The sequence below is a fragment of the Lytechinus pictus genome, chromosome 14 (assembly GCF_037042905.1).
Source record: "Lytechinus pictus isolate F3 Inbred chromosome 14, Lp3.0, whole genome shotgun sequence".
Lineage (NCBI taxonomy): Eukaryota > Metazoa > Echinodermata > Echinoidea > Temnopleuroida > Toxopneustidae > Lytechinus > Lytechinus pictus.
The window spans coordinates 27,492,257-27,514,356 of NC_087258.1; the positions used below are offsets into that span (position 1 = coordinate 27,492,257).

General features: G+C 37.4%; 1 long non-coding RNA gene across 1 annotated transcript; it reads left to right on the forward strand.

Annotated features, from left to right (window-relative positions):
• The first annotated feature begins 18,069 nt into the window (after positions 1-18,069).
• Positions 18,070-21,143, forward strand: LOC129275609 (uncharacterized). Its single transcript, XR_008586031.2, has 2 exons — positions 18,070-20,266; positions 21,059-21,143. It is a non-coding gene; the product is annotated as an uncharacterized LOC129275609 (long non-coding RNA).
• Positions 21,144-22,100: the final 957 nt, after the last annotated feature.

A 22,100-nucleotide genomic window follows, 5' to 3' on the forward strand; every position in this document is an offset into this window, starting at 1 on the left:
GAGACAATGGTTTGAGAACTGCATCAATATTCATGAATTTAGGAGTGTTTTCAAGACTAACAAAATGATTTGACATTTGACAAGTTTTCTAATGAGGTTATTGGATGTTCAACATATGTGAGTGCATAGAGTATTATAAGATCTGTCTGATACTGCCTTGGCCTGGATCTGGAGTGGCAAATATAAATAAATGCCTTACAGGAGGAGTTTATAAACGTAAATACATTAACTCATAGAAGCATGTTACTGTAGCTTCGGTTGAGGGTGGCAGGGAGGTTAAACTCTATAGTAACCCACAAGACTAACCTGGGTGTGAAGAGGGGAATACAGCTTGATGCCTTTTGGAATAGTGTGTAGCTTTGATTGAATCCCATGGCATTCTTGGTTTTCTATATTGCTTTTGTTGAAATTTGTCATATACTCTATAAAAAGTTGCATGATGTAAAATTATCAACACATATTTTTAAGAGTAGAAAGGCAGCATTGTCATTTTTTTTTTCAATTTTCATAATGACATATCCCTCCCCCCCCCCCCTTGGTGGGAGGGGGGTTATGGTGCCTTTTTGCGAGAATTACCACCAGTACTAGACACAAAATGAAACATGCGTGCTATGAGGAATATTTTATTTAGTCTTACGGCAGATCTGACATCTGAATAAAGCCTGTTTCATTCTCTTAAATCCCAATCCTGCCAAGGGAGAATAGTGGTATTTATACATATTATATTACATCCAATCCCCTCTGGAATATCTGTTTTGAAGTCGTGAGTGAAAAACAAAAGATTTTTATGCCTCGGGGGCTAGTGAAGAGATTTTCAAAGTCTTCGCTCTCTCATCTTTTTACAAGTAAGTCCCCTCTCTTTCTCTTTGGCAAAGAATCATAATTCTCAATTTGTGCCAGATCATGTAAGCTTCTGACTATCCGTCTTTAAAAATGCAACCGCGATTGATATCAGATGTATGGTCCATGGCTTAAATCTGACTCGTATGTCCTTCACCGAGCTTTCTATTATCAGTGACTGGAAGCAGTTCATTTGCATATCAAGCTATCGATAACATTGGGTTACTATCCTTTGTGGTCGGTGTGCAAAAGGGAAAAGAGTTCTGTTTCCCAGTTCATGTAGTGCACTACTGAGGCCTGATGATTTATCGGTTTGAACTTGTATTTTCATAACCATTAGGAAAGAATTAGATTATGCTAGTTTAGACTTTGGTAATGATGACAACTGTTGAGGATCCCATAACCTGACTTTCATTGCTTTTGTCTTTGGTGCGTATGATCCATGTAGATGGAGTAAAATGATATCTCTGGAATATTGTTCATTTTGCCTCACCTTCTGCAAGAGAAATGATTATACTTGGTTGCCATGGTAATGGGTCATTTGTGGCGGCATTCTTGTAACAGGACAGGCGGCATGAGATGAAAAACCTTGTGAAAAGACATTATTACCGCTGTGGGGGTACTGTTGAAGATTCGAGGACACCTTTTTTTTAATGAGCGCAAGGATTCTTTGAGATAGACAAATGGGATGATAATGATGTAACTTCTGTATCTAAGGGTGTTGTTTCACAAAGGTGTGATGTGAATTACCACATATTTCTCTGTGATATTGTCCATTTGATTTCAAGTGAGCATTGGGCTGTTGTTGATTCTTTGTGAAGCATCCGCTTGAAGCATGTTGTACAAGTACAAGCTTTCTCCTTGATCAACATATTTCTCATTATATTTGCATGTTTTCTACAGAAGGACAGCAAATGTTACTATTTTGGAACATCTGTGGGTAAAGTATAAAATCAAAAGGAAAGAAAGCATGTTGTTGCTTACAAGATATTCATGGCCTTGATAAAAACAGAACTCTCACTTCCCTGGTAAAAACATCTTTTTCAGAGGATTTATGGTTCTCTTATTACCATGATGAAGCAATGCTAAATATCAATAGTCAATCCTGCAAACAGAGATGAATAAAACTATTGAAAATTCAAAGGTTTTTTTTTCAAGTAAGGGCATGATTTTACATGGATACTGTACTTATTTTCAATTTCTCATGGTAAGGGAAAGAGTAATAAAATGTCCAGAATTGTACAATATGTCATGTAATGTAAAAATGCGTGCAGCTGCATAATCTCTGAAAAGGAGCACTAACGAATTGATATGGTAGTGCAAGACAGGAAGGAATTTCATAATTAGTATTAATTCATTCACAGTCACGGCCTCATTAATCAATGGAAGGAGACTAATGGAGGCATTTATTATGAATGATGCAGAAAACTATGATTGCACTGTGTCTGTTGACGACCTTTGAATGCCAAACACGATGTAGTCCTTTCGCACATGTAGGTTTGATTACGTTCACATTAATCATGAATAAATCTCCAGTAATATCATGCAATGGTTTCACTTGTGATGTCTGAAATAACCTCTGAGTCTTTAGGAAGCCATTTTCATACAAGTTCTGCAAATTAATCCTCTCCTCCTCCAACTGTCTTGACGGTGACATTTCTTAATTTTTCACAATAACGTCTATCAATTTGTTAGGTGTCGGTTCAGATAAGTCAAAATATCTGATATTGAATTTTTATTATTAAAATTGGTTTTTTATAGTATTTTGTAGGGTTTTGTTTCTCAGAAGCATTGATTTAAATTGGACGAAGTATCGTATGGGCTCAAGTGTACTCTAAATTGAAATATTAAAAAAGGATGGGGGATAAAAATACATGTATCTCATCATCTCTGCTGCCTTCTGTGTTTCTCCATTAATAAAACTTAAAAGCAACCAAGAAATAGATACCCATGTCATCTATATAGAAGAGTACAAACATTTTAAACAATCATGCCTACCCCTGAAATGAGCCCATTTTCAGCATCCTCTTAATTAATCAATTTTCCTCGCATCATTTAGTAATTGTCTCCATTCTTGGTAACTTCATGCAAAGGTATCCGAGGCTCTTAGCAAAGTATCGACTCGACTTAAAAGTGTTTGCATGGTGGCACTCCGTGCGTAGTTATCTTAGAATGTCCTTGCGTACCTCATCTTTGTGAAGTCATCTATTGGTGTATTCTTGTTATCTATTATCTTCATTTGATTGATCATCGGCTGATGCGGTTGATAACAATCATTTCTTGCTGGTATTAGCATTTAAATGAGATCATTTTTTGAGATAGCTGGTCTAATACAAGGCTGTGGTCGTCTACCTGTCTGATTTTTCTACAGTCGATTGCATCTGAATTTATTATATTTCTTATGTTCTCACTCAGCTTATGGAGTTATCCATATCATATCAAGCATAGTGAAGCAATGCTATTGAAACTGTCTTGCCTAGAATGCAGTTGTTTTCTTTTATTGTTCTAATATACAGTGGAGAAAATTTGTTTTCCAGAAAGACGGTTTGTGAGATGCGAAGATGGATTAGAAGAATTATCACCAGCATATCATATTATAAGCTGTAAAGTGATCTCGTGGGGAGTCTGTGCTGGAAGATGTAACCTCAAGAGTATTTCACGAAGCATCCTGTCTGTGATTTTTCACTGACAAATTTGCCTTGAGCCAATCAGATGCAAGGATTTCAGTAGCTTGTAACAATAGTCAGTGAAAATCACTGTCTACTTGTTTCATGAAATGCTTCCTTCATGTTTATTATTATCTGGTAGAGCGGTAGTTTCAGGAAGCAATTTTCTGTCACGTTTACTATCAGTAACGTGAGCTATTATACTGCTTTTGAGATATACCCATCAAGCTCTCTTCTTTCCTTGGAATCCTTTACACTTTTCTAGTTGGCTGTCTTCGTCGTCGTGTTAGTGCTTCCTACTGAAACAGTTGATGAAATATTCATAAATTCTCAGATTTTTGGCAAGGACGTAAGGTGTTCTGGTGTTTGATTTGACTTTTGTTACAAGATCCTGATGTGGAATGCGTGTAAAACCTGCATAATGGATATATGCAAATAAAGTTGATTGTACGAATAGCCATTGTAGCATGGAACAATATTGTCTTGTTCTGAAGAAAGATACTTTCTGAATTATGACAATATCAGTTTCTTCATGGGTATTGTCTTCAGAATTTGTAATTCATATCACCTCTTTGTCATGCCCAGATTAAAGATGGTGGTTGTGGGTTTTTTCTGAGTGCTAAGAAAGCATGAATGAACAACCAGAAGACTAAAGGCTTAAGGTTCTCTCCAAAGGACCTTGTGAGGATAAATGCCTTACCTACGAACACTACCGCACCAAGTAGGAATCGAACGCTGGTCACTGGATTGTGAAACCGCTGATCTACACCTGAGCTATCATGTCTCTTTCACGATATCTTTCAGGTTTCTTTGGATCTAAATTCTTATGATATCCCAAGATGTGTAGCTTTGGGGAAACTTGCTTGTTCTTTTCAAAAACTTCCAGTCTATTGATGAAACTCACTAAGGAAGGGAGACAACCATAATTTCCACAAGGAGTGAAACACCATTTTCCATCTCCACCTGCTTGTAAACTCAACAATGTAAAATCATATTTATTGAGATGAGCATCTTTTCTTTGAGGCATTTTCTTGCAGATGCGAGGGTGTTATATTTGTCTGCTCTAGGGCTGCATCTTGTCTGTTGATGCCACTTAATTCTTTGTAACAAGAGTTTGGTTTCAGTAAATGAAAAAGGTTTCTTCTGTGTGGGTGTGACAACGGAATAAAGGACTCTCCAGGGTTTCCTAGCTTTCTTTTTGATTTTATGTTACTGAGGGAAAAACAAATTTAATGTTGCTTTTTCCCAGTAAGTCATTATGTTATTTGTTCCTGTGATGAATAAGTAGATCTCAATTTTCCCTTCTGTAGAAACATGAACATCTTTATATTGTCTTCATCAGTCTCTGTATCAAATTTAAACTGTATCGGTTTGTTTCTTACTGCAAAAGATATCCAAGAAAAGTTTATCGTAGGACAAGGTGCTTAATTTCTTACCAAACACATATTTACAGTGATGTCCTGCTCCTGCATTTTTGGTGACCATCTCACTGCAAAATCTACAATGAATTTCCTGCTTTATGAAGTACCCACTTGCTACCATAACTTGATTGTCTCTGCGTTATGAGAACTACAGTGTCTTGAAAATCCTGCAGTTGACTAAAGCCATCAGAACAAAAGGAATATATATGGAGAGAGTTATATTTCCCAGAATCGAAAGTTGACAGTCGTGTGAAAAATTGAACTCTTCTCTAAACTCTGCAATCAAAACTCATCGGCGATATAAGAATGGAATTATTTATATGAACACGACAAGTTTCAATCTGGATTGAATCTGAATTTGGAGTGACCATGCTTAGGAGATTGAGTGTATCTATACGTAGAGACCGGTGTCGGAGCGGGTATGGGGGCGATAATCTTACCCCCATTCGACGGAAAAGGACTCTCAGTCTACCAGAGAGTAGTCTACGATACAGGTAAAAAGATATGTACATGTGCAGTCAGACTGCAGGTCCCAAGAAAGTGGCTTCTTTCATTCAAGTGATATTCATGACTTGAGATGTTTTGCATATTTAATGAGCTTGATGCGGACCAAAACACCTCTTTTCATTCGGTCATTGCTGCTCTAATTGTGCATCGAATTTCATGAATTTGGTACCATTGTAAAGAAGAAGAATCATTCTTTCAGGTCATGTGTTTGGATTTATTCAAAGATTTTGTAATATAGGTTAAAATTTTGATCTAAAATATGCTACAAAATAAATATTTTCACCTGACAAAAGCTGCTATTTTCACACTTTATTTTTGTTTGAGCCCAAATGATTTTTATATCATGATAAAGCTGAATATGTATGATTTGAAATGATATAGGTTTCAAAATAAGAATTGGTTTAATCGGGTCAAGATCACACTTTTCATTTGCCAAGTACATAAAGCAGCTTGAAAACAAGAATACTGCACTCTGATTGGTCAAAGAGACCGCACACTGGCAAATTCCAACGGTTCCAGTGCCTGGGTTCGTGGGAAGGTCACACTTCCCATGTGGTAATCTCCTCAAATACCCCGCGCCTGTTGTTCTGTGAATCTTATCCAGCCAATCAGAACTCTGGATTTCATGCAAGTACAAAATTTCAGAAATCTCGTCTTGTACCTTGGTGGAAAAAGTGTGATCTTGACCCGATTAAAAGGTGCTGCATATCAAGAGTGGCATTGTGAGAAAGTACAGGAGTTCAGCTTTATGTTGATATAAATATCATTGAGGCTCAAAATAAAAAGTTTTGCACAATTTGCAAAAGAAAACAGAGGAAGAAAATTCAGTTTTGAGGCACATTTTCAGGCCAGAAATTTACTTATTTAACAAAATATTGTATACAAAATAAATGACCAATATGAAAGAGTAACTTTTACTCTATCTAATGGTGCAATAATATTTCACTTAACTTGAGGTTAAAACAGGTAAATTCTTAGAGAAAGAAAATCTCACGAATCACGAGATTTTGCAAGGAGGAGGATTCAGCCACGAGATGATTTGGATGAATCTGGCCTTTTTGCTCATTAGCATAGGGACCTGCGGTCTGACTGTGTGATTGATTGATCGATCAATCGATCGATTGATCAATTGATTTATTTATTGATTGATTGATCGATCAATAAATAAATAAATAAATTGATCGATCAACTGATTGAATGAATTGAATCCACAGGTTCAACATGAAGTACTAGATAAGATTGCACTGCATTGCACCCTGTTAATCAATCACTGAACCTTTACTTGTATTGACCACGGTCACTACAAAAGAGAATTGTTGAAACAACACCAGTTTATTGGGGTTGGTCCTAAAGGTTTCACAGGGCTAATTCATTTCCCATAGACTCGTGTGTTAAAGTGGTACTTTAAAAAATTCATTAAAAATAAGGAGGAAATTCAAGGGTTGAATGTGTACTACCAGTGGATAGGATATATGTCTGACATTCCATATCTGACCAGAAAAGGGAACCTCGACCAGCTCATTTTAAAAACAACTCGGCATTTATGGAGACTACACCTGATGGGATCAAATTTGTCACTTGAGAGAGTAAAATGGCCCTAATTCTTCCGCCATTAAAAAAATAGTTCCATAGTTAGTAGTCATATATCTTTCCAATGTGGAAAAAGGAAGTTCAGTAGGTACCCTCCCTAGAATCAGTGTTAGATTGTCAGTCATATTCATTCATTTTTGTCAATCAGCTATATCAAATTTTTAAATAGAGATAGGTTGGCTCGAATAAATATCTTTTGCTTGCCAGTTGTAGTTAGGCCTAAATGATGATGTTTGAACCACCTTTTCTGTGTTTGGGTGTTAGCCTAAAACAAACTGTTATTGTTTCAACATTTCTCTGGTGTGGTCATTATACTGGAATGTTTGCAGTGTTGGGTGTGAAAAAATAATTAGTTACGAGTAAAAAGACCATTGTGTCACTTTTATTTTATGCAACTATTGAAAACATTTATGCGTCTGATGTTTTGTTACTTTGTCATTGTTATATGGTTCTATAAAATGTGAGCCTAATGTAAATTTCTTTCAACCTTAATTGATTATAGAGGTTGATATTGAGCCCTGAATCTTAGAAAGTGATTTGTTCAAAAGAAAATTTCTTCTAGTTGCATGCTCATCCACCACCTGGTGAAGTCAGGAATAATATTGTCTCCTCCCCCCCTCTCTCTCTTTCTCTATCTCCCTTTCTATTTGCTTCTATCCCCCTCTTTTGTTTCTCTATAAATTATTTCCAGTTTGTCCCCTCTCACTTTTCACTTTCCTTTTTTTGCACTCACCATCACTTATTCTCTCTCTTTGTCCATGTATTCCGTGCACCCTCAGTCAAACTTCCCGCTTTCTCTCTCTTTGTCCATGTATTCCGTGCACCCTCAGTCAAACTTCCCGCTTTCTCTCTCTCTCATAGTATCTCACTGTAAACATCTCTCCCTGTAACCCTCTCTTCCATCTTAAGTTCAGCCTTGTCTGTGGGATGATGGCTTGTTTGAGGAAGCAATTCAAATTTGTGGGTTAAACACGATTTTCCTCTCCTATTACCTGTTGGTCACGTGCTCGAGTCTAGAGGGCGGCATACATTACACTCTTACACTTTGCATAACAAATGCTATTGATTCCTTTCGATTTAATTTACCTCACTCTCACTGTGAGGCTTCCTCGAAGCATTGAGATGGAGGTATAAAACATTAAGCACTATCTCTGCAGTAAATAATGTGCAAATTATTGGTGGTCTGTTAACCATGTAACTCCATGGTGCGCTACTGGTTTATAATTTTCTTGGTACATGAAAAAGAGAGTAATGAGAAGAGATCATGTGATACATTTATTGATGATCTGTCCTGATAATGATAAGTAACGGTGCCTATTTTTATGTGTGTGTGTATGTGGTGGGTTGTAGTGTGATGACTTTTTTTTTCAATTCATATTTATTTTTCACTCATAAAAAGAAATCAGCAAAGTACAAACATATAACAGATAAGATAGATGACACGAATATACAATAAAATCCAGATAACATGAGTGAGGGCAGTGGCAAAAAAGGACGAGCCTTATAAACGCCAACCCAAGATACTTAATGAAATAAATTGAAATAACACAATTATACTAAAAATTAAGAAACCAAAATACCGTACAGAGTACAGACCCTAGACAAAAACAAAACTACGATACAAGAGCCTACAATATTAATGCAAATGATAATGATCCAGTAAAAAAGTCTTATATTTCTTCTTGAAAACATTTAGAGATGTACTGTTACGAATTTGGCAAGGAATGGAATTCCAAATGACAGGACCCTGATAAAATATTGATTTTTTATACAAAGAGGTTTTAAAAAATGGCAAGTGAAAGTTTGATGCATTCCTAGTCATATGCATGTGTATGGAACTATTTGTACAGAAATATTGCAACCAAGAAAATTCACCCTCTCCCACCATTCCCTTCATGTTGGATTTAAACTAGTATCCAATTGATGACAACCTGGGAGATGACCGATCAGTTTGGGTGCAGGGAGACTCTGTGTTACTCATCTCTCCTCGTCAATTTGAACTTATCAAGTTGAGATCCTGTTACTCATTGCCCATGCAATCAACAACTCTGACCCATGAAAACGCTGCCAGTCAGCAAATTGAAAGGAAACAGATAGGCCCCATCGATACCTGTAAATCTTTGTGATCGAGAGTGCTTTTTAGGTGGATTTTGCTAACATCATTCTTGTAAAGCAATCTGAATTACAGCAAGTAAAGGATGAGAAAATTAATTGTAATTTTCATCGTGATGGTATTTTTATGGCTTTAAGCTGCTATCTGGATTATTTCTGCCAGGTTCAAGAATGATGCTAAAACACTTGTCTGGAAGAAATCCCTATCTCTTTAAGTTTTAGATAATAATAATAATAATAATAATAGCCAATTTTTATAGAGCGCTTTTCCCAGAATGGCTCAAAGCGCGTTACAGCATATTATTACCCCGGTCATTGGATTCATTTCAATCCCGCACGAAAAGTGCACAATTTCCACTCCCTGGGGAGCATTCCTTGCATTCATCGCAGCCTCATTATGGCGCTGGCAAAATCAAACATACAATATCTTTCGCATCCTACCGGGTACCCATTTAGCACCTGGGTCGAGAGTGGCAAAGTGTGGATTAACGCCTTGCCAAAGGACGCTAGACCGCGGTGGGATTCGAACACACGACCCTCTGTTTACAAGGCGAGAGTCAGAACCACTACACCACGGCTCTTCCAAGTCTGATACGAGAAATGCCTCCCTTGGTAAAGTGGGGAGTCTCCTAGCATTTTATAAACACTTTTATAATGCTGATACTATTTTTGTCCTGATAAGTCATATCAGATTATCTTGAAGGGGTAAGTAAGAAGAAAAAACAGGAAGGAAGAAATAGATAAATCAGAAATGATTTTATAATAACACTTCTTTGTTTTTATTTGTTACAATTATGACAGCATTTTTCCTGCATCTTCCAAAATCAGTGACAAGCCCCCAAATGGATCACCAGGAAATAATAGACCATGTCTATCTTTGTCAAGTTAAAAACAGAACCTTTCCTGGTCTTGTTGAGGAAATGAGCTTTCATTAGGAGCTTATCCTCTAATCCTTACATCTTCAGATTAAGAAAGATAATCTCACATTAGTCCCCTTTCAATGTTGTCAGATTGTATATAACTGTCTTGTGGTAGAACGTGTTTTCTAATTGTTTCTTTCAGGCGTAGAGTCCCAGTTCATTGTGTGGGGGGTATTCATTTGATTTGTTTTTCTTCAGGTGGACTATTGAATTTGTCTGGACTTATTTCCCTGTATATATTTTTGGGGGTCCTGTCATTAATTCCATAGTCGCGAATTTCAAAATTTTGCTTGAGTTTTGTAGTATAATGGCAATATACAGAGGAGAATATCAGGGATGCCAGTTTTCAGGCAAAAGCCTGAATTCAGGCTCTGGCAGTTTATTTTCAGGCCATAGTTTGAGCATTTTTATGTACAAAATATTGTATTCTAGGTGATTTTCAGGCCCTCTGATCAATTCCAACTGGCATCCCTAGGATATGTTTGGTACTCCAACTTAGTAAAGATTAAATTGCAGCCAATTTTTCAATTTATACAAGGTCCAGACATGCCGTTTCCATAGACCCCGGGTGCATAAATTATTCAGGCTCGGTCTTCAACAGGTTAGATCGTTAGATATCATCCATCTTTGAGTTGAGACTAATTATTAATTTTTAGTTCAGTGCTCAATTCACATCAACATGGTTTACCAATGAGTGGATTGACCATTATAAAAGTGCTTTTATTGCCTTCCAATTTGATTTAATCTGAAGTTAATGGACTTGAAAAGGGATCGTTTCCATGGCTCATCTTTTTACCAACCCACTCTTCTTTGCAATCGACTGGGTCAATGAATTACTGCATGAAATATATTCAGTGTCGGTCAGTGTGTACAGTGCTATCGTTATAAAGAGTACATTGGTTGAATTGCGGGGATGAAACACTCTAAATAGCAGTGCAAAAAAAAACTGCTATTCAATGACTGTCAGAAATCATCATAATCAACCATGGAACATGTAATGATTCAAATGGTAACTCAATCGTAAACTCATTGTTTAGAATGGAAGCTGTATAATGGGTTTGGGCTCAATATCAGCTGTAATGAATTGATGCGTTGCCATAGGAATGATGTTAGTATGCTTTTAACTTTGATGTCATCATGTCAATGTCAACATTACTAATGATTAATTATGGGTACCCCCCCTTTCTTTCTGCAGTATTAGACAGTTTTTTGTCTCTTGGCAACCAGTCATCTTTTAAACAAATATTGTCTGCTCTATCAATCTACTTTAATTGATTTCATTATTGTAAAACTGGGGAGCGTTTCATGAAAGGACTTGTCGGATGTTTTATCTGACAAGTCCCATTTTATCCGACAGTTACCATAGTAACAGTACCTCTCAGCCAATCAACATCAGAGAAAGATGTCTGATCTGACAACTTGTTGGATGAAAATGTTGATGAAACACTCCCCAGTTATCCCTCTCCCCATCCCATTCCTGCCACTCCCTCTCCCCTAAGGTCTCCCATCCCCTCCTCCATGTCTAGTTAATCATTCAATTAACCCCCCCCCCCCCCTTTCGCTCTTCTCTCTTCTCTTTTTCTTTACCTTTCTTTATATTTTATATATATATATTATATTCTCTCTCATTCTCCCTTTCTTTCCTCTTTTTTTGTTGCTCTCTCTTTCTCTCTCTCTAACTCTCTTTTCAGGGGCTGCGGAACAGCTTTGAAAGTGCGGGGGCTGAGCCGAAAGTGGGGGGCCGACCATGCAAAAAATCATAATCAGATGGTAATTTTTACGGTTTTGGAAAATGGTTTCCGCGGCCCCTGCTTTTCCCTTTTCTCATTCCTCCTCCTCTCTGACTCTCTCTCTTTCTTTCATCATCACTTTCCTCTTTCCATCTCCTTCTATTTGATGTCAGCCACACTCATACACACACACAAACCCCAAAACACCATCTCATTTCCTTATAACTGTTCAAGGAAATTCCAACACCCACAGAATGAGACAATTGGGATTTGTTACAGACAAAAGTAAGATTACTCCACAATTCCCTTCTGAGATTCACCTAATCACTCTGACATTGTTGTGAATTTCCTGGTGTATTTGCAAAGTACAAGACACCCTAACTCCTCTACAGAAGGATCAGACTGAATCTATTTCAGTAATTGACTTTGATCCTTCTCAGCTGGGTGAATAACAACCGCTCTTGGGCCTAGTCACATCAGAGAAACCGACTCCAGACCGAGAGAGGCTGTAACATTTATACCAATGACATACCATCAATTGGTTTGGAGTCAGTTTCGTGGGTGTGACTGTATCATTAGTGTCTGTGTTTAAAGGAAAAAAAAGAATTCTCTATGCAATGTGTAATATTAATATATTTAAAGGGGAAGTTCACCCTGAAGAAAAGTTTGTTGTAAAAATGGCAGAAAAAATTATAAAAAAACATTGGTGAAGGTGTGAGAAAAATCAATTAAATATTAAGAAAGTTATTAGAATTTAAAGTTTTTGATTTGTGACGTCATAAACAAGCAGCTGCCCCATATGTTATTTAATATAAAATGCATAAATTTCAATTTTTAATGATTCCTGATTTGTTTTTGTTTCCTTTTTAGGAACAGGTGTGAAATGATTTGTCTTTTGATATACTGAATGTACAGTAAAAATAATTTTCAATTTTCTGAGAAAATGACGTCATTATTTTTTGGGCATACGTTATGTAGGGAAGCTGCTCGCATATGACATCACAAATCAAATGATTAAGCTTCTAATAACTTTTGTATTTTTTGATGGATTTTCTCAAACCTTCGGCATTATATTTATTTTTTCTGCTTTGTTTACTATAAACTTTTTGTCAGGGTGAACTTCCCCTTTCATCCCATGATTTTCAAGCCAGTGTGATGTATAGCACACTGTTTTTATCATTTAATTCTAGCTATTGATATTAAAAATAATCATTTGCTAACACAAAAAGGATTTCTCGATTTCAAAAGATCAACTTGTGATATCAAGAATATAAGCACGTCAGCATATATGGTAAGTGACCAGGGCCAGGTACACAAAGGTTAGCGATTAATCGCTAAATAAAATGGCCTACAGTATCAAGATCATCATTGCAAGCGGATTTCCTGACTAGGAACCAATCAGAATTGAAATTCAAATTAGCGATTAATCGCTGACCTTTGTGTTACGGGTCCCAAGTGCGGAATACCCAATTTGCCCCGCCTCATTTTACTGAAAATGATACTTAGACCCCGTTCTCATGCGGATCTGACTTATCATAAGCTGCCTCATAGCTCATCGTATTTGAGGGTAATTTTCACGTCTGTTCGCATGATACCTCGGGAAATAAAAGAAACAGTCATAATATCTACTGGTCCATGCTTCATATAGAAGTGGATATTGTTTTTCGGCCAATTATGCGCTCCAATTACAACACCTATCCCTTCTACCGGTCACATTTTCGTTTGAAATATGATCTGGCTTGCTTCAAGTGAATGCATTGAAGCTTTGTAGACTGTGGTAATAAACAAGATGCTTCAAATTGAATCAAGTAAAGTCTAGGATCGAAACTAAAGCCTCGTCCTAGCCAATTAAGGGCGACTTGACCAATTGCTTTTGTTTCTGGGACTCTACGGAGTTATCTATCAACAAAACATGGAGATGTCCTGCCTTAGATAATGAGCTAATTATAGGACATAGCAGAGCTTGAAGCAAGATGCTATTCATTAAAAAAAGTGTGTAACTGTCCCTGTCTCCTGACGCCTGTACCGGCTGGATTGCCCGTAGTGGTGAGGGGGGGGCAAGGGGGAGGGGGTAGAGTTCTAATTGAGAGAACTGCAGATAGAGCTAGAAATATGCAGTCAGGGGATTCCCTGCATAGATGGAAAATAAATGTAAAGTTGAAGGGAAATTTTTTTTTTCACTCGAGAGAGGGGAGGGGGGGTATGTCGGATCTATCTTGAAATAAGTAATGATAGTACAAGGATGCATTTATCAACTAATTTGCCATCATTGTGCACACCCTTGGGAATGAAGACATTTCAATAACCAGTCATCATCTTGTATTTCATTATCAGATGATATTGCTTGGCAATAAATCTAGATGAGCTGACACAAGGAAGGTTAAGATATTTAAGGACTCTATTAGTTGGACCCATAAGGAATTAAAGTGAATTTCTTTCTGAAGTGTTTGAGTGCAGTAAAGTCCTTTTGGTCCTGCATTCAGTGCGAGAGTAAAAGAGGGTTGGTGAAAGAATGTAATATTTTATTTATAGATAGGAATAAAGAGAGAAGAAAGTAAAGAATTAAATGATTGACATTGAGAGAGAGTGAGAGAAGTAGAGAAAAAAGAAAGGAAGGAAGGAAAGAAAGAAAGATGATTGAGAGAGATGGAAAGGGAAGTATCATTTACATTAGGAGCATTAATTTAGTGTAAGAGATACAAGATATTGCATCAAAGATGAATTATAGATGTCATTGTAACCTTTATATTAGATATTTGATGATGAATAGCTGTCATATGATGCCTATGTAGAGATAATTAAAGTAGGAACAAGGTTACCATTAATTAAAATCTCCATTCTCAATGATTCCTAATGTCGTGGAATCAACATGCCCATTATTCTATTCCCTTTTCATAATATATTACTGTGAGCATAGAAGGGGAGCGGTAAGAAGGATGGAGGGTTGATATTGAGGGTGGGGGAAAAAGTCTAGATAGTAACTTTGTCCAGATTCAAAATCTTAATTTTCATTTCATCTTCTGGTGTTATCAAAATTGCAAACTTTTCACCAGTTTTAGAATGAATTAAGCGTACCTATTATAATGTACCAATAAAGAATCCTTGTGATCGTCATAATCTGTGTGTCACAAGCAGACCACACTGACTCCACAAACCTTCTGTGTCCACTGGGCACCATCAAGCCCATGGGCGGTAATCTGCCCCCAAAGGTAGGGGGGACCAGGGGCTGGAGAATTTGACAAGCAAAAAAAAGAGAAAAGGTTATCACCCAAAATGTAAGGTTATCTTAACCCCCAACAAATTGACAAGCAAAAAAAAATGTTAGGTCATTAAAAAAAAAAAAGGTTTTCACCAAAAATGTAAGGTCATTTAGTCCAAAATACATGTATTATTTCGATTGTGAATGATGTATTTTTCTCCATCATAAAATACCAGAAATAGTAGGGGGGGCATTTGATATTGTGTCCCCCTACTATTTTTGATTTCCGCCCATGATCAAGCCCAATGCACAGCAAATCTTTATTGTTTTCACTTGTTTTTGTCCATTTGTCTAATATTTTCAGATATTGCTGATTTTACATCAAAAGCAAATTTGTCTGTATTAAAAGTAATACATGTACTTAACCATCAAAGTCTCTGAAGAAATAATTAGCTATCATCAATTAACACTTAATTTAAGAGGATGTAATTTAAAGATTTTAGAGCGAAGAAGGGGAAACCTGCCTACCAACTCGGGACTGGTCATGAGGGGTGCAGGAAAAGGGTCATTGTATGAAGGAGGGGGTAATCATTGTGAAAGGGAAGTCCCCGCCCTGTTAGTTGGAATGAACAGTGGAGCATTTCATGAAGCATCTTGTCACTAACAATCGTTAAAAGCTGCTAAAATCATTGCCTGTGATTGGCCGAGAGCAAGTTTGTCAGTTATATCTACTGACAAGGTTTTTCATGAAATGTTCCCCACAAGTATTTTCCAGTAAATAAAGCTGAGCTCTAGGAAAGTTGTTTGTCCTCTTCTCAGAGTATTGTGCTAAGCTGGTGAAGACGGATCTAATGATTGAAGTAATTTATGGAACTGGGTGTTATTACAGAACTATTACAATCTTAAAATCAACCTAGGGGTGTTCCACAAAGATTTCAGTCTGTCTAAAATTGAACGTAAATTCCATGTTTCATGTGGTATATAATTCATCACCATGTTGGTGAGATCTAATTTATGGGACGCATGCTACTGTGTAATCAATTAATAATAATATTAAGCAGATATAGTATCTGTTCACATATCCATCATTGACATAATGCTGGTTATCATAAGCGTAAAGCATGACTGAAGTCAGACTTCACTCGTTGTGAAACACACCCCATGGTCATCAATATTCTGCAGGCACAGACCCTGATTAAAACTTTGATCAACGAGTGGGTCTCCATGCAAAGGCTAGCTATACAAAACTTGCCATTTCAAGCCTTCAGTACACAATGCATTATAGGCTGCATATTCAGACTAACTTAAATTAAAGGGTTTGCACAGCAGGCTAGGTCATCCCCTGCGTAGTTTGTCACCTCTTTCTACTTAATTTTTGTCTATTTATTCCATTCAACAGTAATCTACCATTAATTAGATATTTGTGTTTCTGTGAACTATTATTGACATTTACTATATGATTCACTCGAAATTGATGCTAATATTTGCACCTTTTTAATTTACCACCATTTATACATCTAGATATTGTTTAAAATCTTACAAAGCTGACTCTCGCTCATGCAGTTGTTGCTATGATGAAAAGGATGATCAGCTTTTAGATTTAATTGTGTAGATTGATGCGTGCATAAAAGAACATAAACATCCCAAGTTTTACGTACTTTATTAAAAATACTGGGTTTAATGCAACTAGGGCAGACAATAGGTCTTCAATGTAGCGTGAGTAGAAAGTGATTCAGCTATATTGCAAGGGTTTTGAGATCTAAAATGATGAAAAGTGTGAAATTTGATCATAGAATCCCTGTGCGGTGTGATTGAACTATTTCTAAAGGAGAATTTTCCTGTCTAGCAGTCAATTTCATTTGAAGGTAGTAGAGAGGGGTGTGTAAATATTTGCATGAATTAAAATGGTTTGATGTGTCTAGCCATGGAGTAATTAAGTAACAATGCAGCGGTGATTTAGAGAAGATCTGACTAATGTGAATTACCCCCTCAATTGGTAGTTTAGAGCTGCAGACCCTATTCATTATAAGTTTGGTGCTTGAATGTTGTTCTGATCAAAATTACTTTTAATTATGTTTCAGGCCACTTAATCCCGAAAGAGCCAGATAGATAACGAGAGAGAGAAAAAGAAAGATGGAATGGCAGACAAAGAAAGATTTATGAGGAGAAAAAAATGGGAAGTGGAGGGAGGAAGAGAAAAATGTAGAAAATGATTATTATGAGAAATTAAGAGATATTTGCTAAAATATTTATGGATTTATAACAAATCCATAGGCCTGTTGACTTTGAATATTACAGCAGATCTGCATGTTACACATGAACAGGGTCTGGTATGAAGACTAATTCATAAGATGAGTTTCTTATTTGGTATGTAGGGAGAAAGTGCAAACTGCCCAATAAAATCACTTCTAAGATAAATGGTATTTTGCTACATATTGAGAAAATGCCATTAAAAGGGGAATCTGTGTATGGGTAACCCCCCTCCCTAATGGGTCTTTGTATAGGTGATTGGATTAAAAGGCGTTGAACCGAAAATGTTACAGACGTCGGCGGGAGTCCTATCTTTAGAATGTCAAATTCATCTTCATCGAGTCTCAAACAATATTACATTGTAACCAAGCTAAATAAAAAGCATAAATTGCAGACCTGAATAGACTTATTTAGGGCATGGACCCTACCAAAAAGGAAGGCGCATGGAGCTTGTCATGTTGGAAGTACCCTTCAGTGTCTCAATTAAGGTTTGATCCTACTTGATAAGGATAAATGGGGCAAGTGTGAAAGCCCCTGGCTTAGTGTTATACTCTTTGCCCAGTAACATTTTCTTGCTGGTATATGGGGGTTTACCTCAATGTTGGAATCTATATAGGGATTATACCCCTCTCATGTATACTATTTCTCTCTGTTTGAAAAGGAATCCACTCACACTTGACTTTTAAATGACGTTAGCCTATGCAAGGATTGGATTCATGAGAAAATTGGAGTCTGAAAAAAGGTTTTATGGAAGATCATTTCAGATTTTGATAAATGTGTGTTGTGTGAAAGCTCCCTTGTGTGGCAGTGTCAGGTTTAGGGGAATGCTGTGAAGAGGAAGTAACTCCAGATCCTTGTGATTGGTCGTAATAACACAGTGCTTCCTGTTGGTTGAATACACCACAGCCAAGGCTTCCCTTCCTTCCTTGCTCACTGCCCCCTTCTCCTCACTTCATTCCAAGTTCTCAGACAAGCCAGACCCTGGTTTGGCTAGACCTAGCTAGCCAGGACAAGAAGTGTTTCACTCCTAGCTATTCTGGCTGCTGAAGCTCATCTCTTGCCAACTTGGAGTTAGAGGAGCAGCATTTGTTATCATTCCATTGACTACATCACTCATCAAGAGCCAACGTTGTGATCAGTTTTTAATTATCATTGGCTTCGCTTTAGATCACTGTCACTGTGCCCCATTGACTGATTGTAGATGGTTTCCAAATATTTCGATCAATCATTGTGCACTTGCTAATTTTCTTTCCTCACTGTCACATCAGTTAATTATTGAGGAGAACTTGGGGGAATATGTTGGGGTTTCTTTCTCAAAGAAATCTCTTAGTACTATCCTTCTGTCTCTCTCATCAGAGATCTTAGTTGTGATGTCACCGAAAGGATCTAACGCTTTCCCCGGATTGGATCAGATTGCATAGCAGCGTTATTGACTTCTCAATTTTTTCCTTCCTGCATGGGTGTTTTCCTTGAATACTGGAAGTTGTACCACTAGACGCAGCAACAAGAACTGGTATAACCTTGGCTTCACTGTTTGGATTATACACTTCCAGTTGGGAGTGAAACTCTGTAAAGATCACTCTGTCCCAGCTGTAAAGTTGAATTACATGATAAGTTATCTGAGAAGTTCATACTTCGAATTAATTTTGGGGATCAAAACTGGCTTTATTTGACCACTGTTACGAAAGAACGGTCAAGCACTGTTTTTCTCCCGTTTGTTAAAAGTGTTCCAAACCCAGTTGGAGCGTTGTTCATGCTGTGTTGGCTAATGGGTAGAAAGAAGGCACTCTCTAAGGACATTTGCTGAAGCAATTACATCTCCTTGGCCAGATTTTGGAGTATAATATTTGACCTTCTCTGGACTTCAGATAGCAGCCAGAAGGCAAAGTGAAGGAATTTGTTTACTACAAGGGTGATAGTTTGATGGATATCACTACTGTATCAAAGGAAAGTTACTCTGTTATTTCTACCAACATTCCATAGAGAATAACAAACCCTTTGTTTTTCAAACCCATCTGGATTACACATCGCGTTGTGATTTTGATGAAGGCAATAATTGCATTTTTCGCTCCATGATTGTTTCGAGAACTTGGCCTTATAATTCATTGCTGATTGTCGCTTGGGTTGTGAGTAAGCGTGTATTGATCTATTGGACAGTCATCCGTGCTTATCATCACTGCATTGTTTAAGCGGAAGCAGGGTGATGCTCATTGGTATCTGACAGTCTGACTTTCTGGTCCCCAAGTGCTTGAACCTCATCATTCATAATCAAGAGTCTGATTCAACTCCAAGCATCTCATCACATCAACATCATTGACCCAACTTTCAAGTCCAACAAAGGATCTTAATCACTATCTGTGATCATTCTGATGGATAACCTGTAATTGTTGGGCAAACCCCAGCGGCTTAATCCATCCACCATACACCGTCGTCGACAGTCTCGGCTCAATCATATCAATAAATATTTGATCTGAAGATCTTTCCCGGAAGGTTTCGGGCCCCCCCCCGGATGAGGAATAAGGAAAACATTTTCCCCCCGACACATCTGTGTTCGCCATCTTATTTTGACTCAGACCCATTACCGAACCTCATTTACTCGCCGCCGCAGTGATCGCACCGTCCCGAGCGATTCTTTTACCAGACTCACACTCATGGATAGAATCATTCAATAAAATACTTTCTCTATTTCTCCGTCTTGGTCAGCCCCTTATTTGGCTCTGTGATCCAGCCCCCTCCTAGCCCTTCACCAATCTCCATATTACATCTCTACATTTTCTGGACCTGACAAGGATTACTGCGGTGCTCTCTAACTTTGGGAGGAGGCGGTTTTGAGGAGAGCAAGTCGGAAAGCCAGAGTGAAATTTTATCTTGAGGAATTAAGCCAAGAAGGATATTTTTAGCACGACTTGCCCGTGCTTTGAAACACATGCACCCATTTGGATTATTTTTTATCAGCTTGTGAGAATTATCTTGTCAAAATGCCGCCTGTAATTGCCGCTATTCCTGGACGCAGATTCTCATTGCGTCGAAGGTAATATTGCTTTGAGTGATTTATCTGCATCCATTCTCAGTTCTCACACAGACTTCTTGTGTTATGAAATGTGGAAATTTCTCAATCTTGCACTATAATACCACATATTTGATCAATCCCCCCCCCCCCTTAAAAAATAATTGCTGGTAAATTCTGCCATTTCTCAGAGATTGAAGCTTTAAAAATTGTCTAATCAGGTCCGCTGGCCATTCTACACCATTAAAGGAATTTAAAATAATACATCCTGTTATAAAAAACAAATGAAGAAAATCATAGCATATTTTATCTGGATCTTGTATTTGGTTAATTAAAAAAAAACAGTTCATCGTGAAAGAATGTGCATTGTGAAAGACTGTGCATTTGCTGTTGTCTTGTTTCATGAGATGAGGAGATACAGTCTTATGTATGATCGCACAAATTTTTCATGACAAATGTGTCATGTGGTATGAATGTATGATGATGATGATGTTGATGTATGCTTTAATTATTCCACCTACATAATGCTAATTCAATGAAGAGTGATGACAATATTCTGTTTGAACTATGTAAATTTAGTATTTTCAGAGTCAAAGCTCAATTTTTTTAATGACATTTTACAGTAAGTGTCACTCTGTGTTACGTACTTCATTTTCATTATTTGTTGTTTTTGCTTTTAAGAGCAAAACCACTTTGATGCTATATTTTCTTTGCAATGCAGATTAAAAGATGTATTTCATGATATGATAAATTGATCATTCTTCTCCAAGTTTGCTTTCTTCATGATATATATTTTTTTATTTTGCCCATGTACAGGAGGAGAGAGATGGAGGGGCAGTTATACTGCGAGGAACACACACCAAAAGAAAAACCTCCGGTAAATGGAGGTGTTGCTGTCAAGGTATGAAATCAAAACTTCTACTTGAAATTTTCTACACTTATAACACTAAAAAGTGACTTTTACATAGTAAGATGTCTGCTGTGAATTTTCATTTCAATTATTACAATTATTGACTTGTAATCAATGTATGTAGGTATACACAAGTGATATCAAATCAAAATTCAATATTATTCATTATAATTCAGTGTAAACAAGATATTTTAAATCTTAGGCAGTGTATTTTAAACATGAATAAGTTCACATTAGCTCTGTGACATTGAAAAAAACAACTTACTTGGTTATTGTTGGTGTAATTAATTCTGTAATGTACTACTGGGTAGAGGATTGTAGGGAGATGGAAGCATATGATGCTGATAGATATGCTTTTCACACTGCATTTCCTTAACCCCATACTATCCTTAACCCCGGGACTATCCTTAACCCCATACTATCTTTTTTGGATTCACACTGTCTTTCTTAACCCCATACTATCTGCTTAGCCGGGGTTAACGCCTTAACCCCGGACTATCCCACAGCTCATGAATATTGATGATTTTACCATACAGAGCGTGATTAACGTGCAATTTCGACTTCTGTGATTGGTTATTGCTTGGCCCCACTTTTCCTTAGCCCGTTTCGTTTCACACTGCATCTCTTAGCACCGCAATTGTGGTGCTAGCACCACAATAAGCCGGCTAACCCTGCTTTTTTGCAGGGCCAGATAGTACCGTACTATTTACCGTGCTAGCCCACTTTGCTAAAACGTAGTGTGAAAACGAAGTGGGCTAAGCTTAACCCCGGGAAATTGGTGGGGCTAAGACCCCCCTTAGCCCCACCAATTTCCTGGGGTTAAGGGGAAAAAGTGCAGTGTGAAAAGCATATATGTGTATTTCCCGGGGTTAATGAAAAGCATATATGTGTATGACTTCAATCTCTGCTAGTTTATTGCTCCCCTTCTTTCCCATCTGCTATTCAGTC